General features: G+C 36.4%; 1 pseudogene; it reads left to right on the forward strand.

Annotated features, from left to right (window-relative positions):
- Positions 1 to 3,685, forward strand: part of LOC132650911 (zinc finger protein 347-like) — a 119,534-nt pseudogene extending 115,849 nt beyond the window's left edge.
- Positions 3,686 to 6,000: the final 2,315 nt, after the last annotated feature.

Raw genomic sequence — 6,000 nt, forward strand, 5'->3', positions numbered from 1 at the left:
AACCCAATTGTTTTTCTCAACATTGAGTTTCTTATCACCTGGTAAATACAGTCAATGGTGTTTGGGGGCCAATAGTTCCAACAATTTGTCACTGTGCAGTCTCTGCTACCCCGCTGATCAGACACAGTGTGGGATCAGGTCTGCCATCTGGGATCTGTTTTTAATTTTTACTGAATATGAGTATTTTGATTGTATGCATGAATATGAACCTCTTGTGTGCCTGATCATCACAGTAGTCCAAAGATGTGTTCATAATTCATGAACTTATAGCAACTGATAGTAGCGGGTCCCAGTTAAACACTGACAATTGAGCCCAATTATTTGAAAGAGCAGCAAGAGCTCCTCAATGCTGAATCATCTCTCCTGTCTTATATTGCTTATTTAAGATCATCATTTATATTGTTAATATTTTCATCTTTCTATTTTTAGCTGTTTAAACATGCATTCCCTTTTAGTAAGATCTTATTAAAGTTACAGTTTAAGCTAGGGCAGTGCAGATTTCTGGAGAATGAATACACAACTGGAGTGAGTGTATAATTCCTTGTAGAAGCTTCAGTGAAGACCTCTCAGTTATTTCAATCGTTTGTATTTGTTTGATTGACTTTTCTGGGAGGCTCTGTCTTACTATATAGGTCTGGCTGTCCTAGAACTCTTTGTATAGATCATGCTAGCATCCAATTCAATAAGATACACCTGCCTCTGCCTCCTGAGTGATGAAATTAAAGGCACAACAGAATACACACAGCTTGTCGATCATTTTTTGTTGTTAGTAATTGTTCATAAATTTCTCTGATGTGTACTTAGTACTGTCCATCTCTTAATTTCTCTGTGTGTCTCTGTCTCTCTCTTTCTATTTCGCTCTCTTCTCTCTGTTGGTCTTTGTCCACATGAATTACCATGACTATTCCAAAGCTATATCCTATTCAAAAAAGTTCAGATATGATTCAGATATGACACAGTTAAACTTCATTATTCAGTTTTCTTCTAAAATGACTTAATGATAACATTAACACTTATTTTTAATAGAAAAGTTATAATCTTTATTTTAAACTATAGACTATACATGATGTAGAAAGGAAAGTGTACAAAACAATGATCAAAGAATAATCATGTGTTGTATGCCTTTTCTTTTGTCTGGTTACTCAGAAATATGATGTTATCCGCTATGATTATTGTTGCTTGCCACTCACATCATTTTTATCCATCTATTGACTGTAGTCCACTTTCCCTTCCACAAATATATGAGCCCCCCTTTTCATATACTTATATGGCACATCTCTAAGCCCTGGTGAAAACATGATATTCAGTACCATGTTGTCTTTTGACTGATGTCACCCATCTGTTCACTGTCCCCTGATATCCACATCTCATTTGTTGCTAGATAAAATATGATGACTGTGTCTTTTCCTTCCACCTGTCTCATGACAGGCTCCTGACCTACTTGCCCAAGTAACTGAAGATGATTCATAGATCACTCAAGAACCCAACTAATGGCTACGTCATACACATGTCTTACAAACTAATACAACACCTTTAACATAGGTTTTCAAAGCAAGCCTTTTGTTTCCTTTACAATCTAACCTTTAGGCTTTTTCTTCTCCCATCCTTCACCTGATTCACAGCACCCAACTGTCTAACACTAGCACTTCTGTGTCAGAAAATAAACAGAAGAAGCCCTAGAATTATATGATTATATTGCCAATGAAGTATAAATTTATATTGTTGCCACTCTTTGTTTTGTACAAATGTATGGCAAATTTTAGAATTCAGTGACCTTCGATGATGTGCATGTGAAATTTAGCCAAGAAGAGTGGGCTTTGCTGGAACCTTCCCAGAAGCAACTCTACAAAGATGTGATGCTAGAGACCTGTAAAAACCTCACTGCTATAGGTAAGACAGCATTTTTTTTCATATTTAAAATAAGGAGACAACTCTTACTTTGTTATTGATTCTCTTCTGTAATTCCAATTGAGACTGAGGAGGAATAAATTTATTAAATCAAGCATGGTTCTAAGGGTCACAAGAAGATAGTGATTTAAGTTTTGCCTTAATAATAATATATTTCAAAATAATATATATTTTCTGGTACTATATTTTAGGCTACAATTGGGAACACCATAATATTGGAGAACATTTTCAAAGTTCTACAAGTAATAAAAGGTAACTTTATGTGCACAATGATACAGATATGAATCTTAAGAAATTTTAATGTGTCCTGGAAGTTTGTTTGTCTGTTTGTTGGCTGCTTTTTTTCTGTTTTTGAAATAGTTTTTGTTTTCTGTGTAGCAGTGGCTTGGCTTAGACTTGCTTATTAGACCAGCATGACCTCAACATCACACAGATCTGCCTGCTTCTGCCTCCACAAGTGCTGGAATTAAAGGCATGTACCAGCACAGCTGGCTGTGTCCTAGAAGTTTTAAAGAAAAGCAACAGTGTAAAAACAGTACTGCTTTAAGTGTACTGATGATCATTAAAATCTAACAATTCCATGTACTTCAATGTCAGGTATCTGATTTGGGTTTGCAAGGCACTCCCCTAAGATAGAAGAAAACAAAATAATATTGTAATTGAAAATACCATTTGAATCATATGGACATTACAGCTACTGACTTGAACTGCCAATATGATTAGTCTCATTCTATCTAATCAGATATTGTAAGAGGTATACACATTGAATAAGTGATCAGTATGTGTCCAAAACCTTCTAATGAGCAAATATTTCATAGGACAACCAGTGTTACTCATATTCATGCAGTAACACTGTAAAGTTTAGTGAAAGGTGCAGCTTATGAGAATCAAGAATATTGTTGAGGAGAAACATTAATCACTATATGACATGTCTATGATGAACAAAAAACAAACTGTGTTAATTCAATGTGGGAATCTTTTATTATTCTTGTAAATTAAACTGGTATATCATATGTCAAAATGTTTTTGAGACACATGAGCATAGGGATATTGATAGAAGCAGTGTCCCTCTCTTTCTCCAAGAACAATTCTTTTTGTAGAAGTCCGCACTGTGAATAAATTTTCTGAATGTGATAAGTGGTTACTGTTAATTGATTTTGCAACTTAACTGAGAATTCATCAGCAAACTCATACTGCTGAAAATACCTACAAATACTAGGAATTTGGAACTTCTTCTGATTGTCCTTGCTCACTTTGTAAATGAAGTATCATTCATACAGTACAAAAATTTTTGAATGGGATTGCTGTGGTAAAACTCTGAATTCTAACAATACTATTCATATATAGGAGAAAACCTCTTATAGAAAAGATGATGCTACAAAAGTGAATCACATAACAAATGCTCTTACCATCACAGGGATTTTCAAAAATACCCATAATGAAGGCGAATACCATGAAAGTAAATAAAGTGATAAAACTTTAAAATTTGATTCTTCTTTACCATTACACCAAATTATGAAATTAATTCATATAGATAAATATATTTATTAGTGTAATGAAATGACTGTGGTAAATCTTTCACATGTGCCAATTATCTTTGCAGGCATGAAAGCAGTCATAAAGGAGAGAATCCCTTTGAATGCACTCTATGTGGTAAAGCCTTCCCCTATACCACTGTCCTCATGTGGCATAAAAGAACACACACAGGAGAGAAGTCTTATAAATGTAATCAATGTGGTAAAGGCTTTGCAACAAACACTCATCTCACGCGGCATAAAAGAACACATACTGGAGAGAAACTTTATGAATGTAACCAGTGTGGTAAAGCCTTTGCAGAAAACAGTACTCTCTTAAGCCACAAAAGAACACACACTGGAGAGAAACCTTATGCATGTAATGAGTGTGGTAAAGCCTTTGCACAAATCAGTACTCTCTTAAGCCATAAAAGAACACACACTGGAGAGAAACCTTATGAATGTAACCAGTGTGGTAAAGCCTTTGCACAAAACAGTACTCTCTTAAGCCATAAAAGAACACACATTGGAGAGAAACCTTTTGAATGTAATGAGTGTGGTAAAGCCTTTGCAAAAAGCAGTATTCTCTTAAGCCATAAAAGAACCCACACTGGAGAGAAACCTTATGAATGTAACCAGTGTGGTAAAGCCTTTGCACAAATCAGTACTCTCTTAAGCCATAAAAGAACACACACTGGAGAGAAACCTTATGAATGTAACCAGTGTGGAAAAGCCTTTGCAGAAAACAGCAATCTCATACGGCATAAAAGAACACATACTGGAAAGAAACCTTATAAATATACTCAACATGATAAAGCCCTTGCACAACAGAGTAGTCTCCGAAAACATGAAAAAACAGACATTGGAGAGAAACCTTGTTAAGGTAATTAGTGTGATAAAGCCTTTCCATTTAACAGTCATCTCCTAAGACAACAACACATTCTGGAGGGAAACCATATGAATATAACTGTGTGGTAAAGCCTTTGCACATAATGTCTCCTAATACATAAAGGAACACATACTGGAAAGAAGCTGTCTGACTGTAACCAATGTGAAAAAACTTTTGGACTTCAGAATAATCTCCATACTCATGAAAGAAATCCTAATGGACAGAAAGCCTGTGAGTGCTTTTAACATGGTGAAACCATTCCACATTTGTATAATCTTCATCATCATGAAAGGATTCATAATGGAGGAAAACTTATGAATGTGTTAAAATGGTGAGGCTTTTCACAAATCTAGAGTCATCATCATCATAAAAGTATCCTTACTAGAGAGGAATTCTGTGACTGTAAGCAATATGGAAAGGCCTTTGTGTTCTTTGGTCTACTGAGATCCAGCAGAACTGAAAAACCAGCTCAATGGAACTGACCTCCCTTTTCTGAAGGGGAAAGGGAATAGGGGCAATAGGAATAGAGGGTAGTACTGGGGGAGGGAAGAGTGGGGGACTATGATTGGAATTTAAAGTAAATAAACTTATTTTTAAAAAGAATACAATGAATGGTGAATATCAATTACATGCAACAGTATTATATAATAAGGTGTTTATGGAAGACTTATTGATAATCTTGATTCTCACCATTTACTGTTTTCAGTTGCCTCACTTTACACAAGAAACTTTGAGTCCAGTGGATGAATATGTAGGGAATGGTGAACTAACACCAGCCAGGAAGTTCTCTGAGAGTATCACAACAGTGGTAGCCTGTAGAAGTTTCTTTGCGTGCACATACCTATTGTTCCAGGGGTTCTATTGAAAACCATCACAACCCAGACTGAATTTTGAGATGTGAGGGAGGAGGCTTTCTCTTCCATGTATGACCCTGCTGCTGGCCTAGTTGTAAAACCATGGCAAGGGTGTGTTTTCTCTGCCTGACTTCATCTGGAGAGTGCCTTTAGACATAGATGCCACCAACCAAAATTGATACATGGCCTTTGACACAGATCCCTGATAACTCCCCTCCCTTCAAATATAGGTTAATTAGGTTCCATGTTCTTTTTCACATGATAGGAATGTGCTGTTTAATGCAAATCAAGCATCCTTGAAGTGCCCTGTTTTAAAAAATTATCTACACTTATTTTAGAGCATCCCAGTCACTCCCCAAGGGGTACATACCCTCTGTTTTCTAGAATTAAAGTTGAACTTACTTTCTGAGGTGGTTCCCCGAGTATTCTGATCTTTGTTATGCTTTGGTGGCTTCCAAGCTTTATACCTCATCTTCTGGGCCTCCTTCCTTCCTGGGCTGGTGGGAAACAGCCTCCAGACAGCAAGAGAACCACGTTTTCTGAAATGCTTGTGAAAAAAATGTTTCACACTTCATAGCATTTCAAATTTCACATGTTTCTTGATGTGAGATGGTAAATCAAACAGTGTCTTGGGGGTGGGACTTTCTAAAATGAGTTATACCTATTGTTTAGTTCACAGTAAGCTTGCAGGCAAGGTTCATGGTATGAAATCTTCTGATGTGAGCACAGTGGCCTATGCAGAAGTAATAAGAGCAGAAATTTTATTTCCCTGATTTTAATAGCTGAGTAGTGTTCTGATAATGTGTGGATGGATGGGAGAGGAGGGGAACTCCCC

The sequence above is a fragment of the Meriones unguiculatus genome (genome assembly GCF_030254825.1).
Source record: "Meriones unguiculatus strain TT.TT164.6M chromosome 13 unlocalized genomic scaffold, Bangor_MerUng_6.1 Chr13_unordered_Scaffold_34, whole genome shotgun sequence".
Lineage (NCBI taxonomy): Eukaryota > Metazoa > Chordata > Mammalia > Rodentia > Muridae > Meriones > Meriones unguiculatus.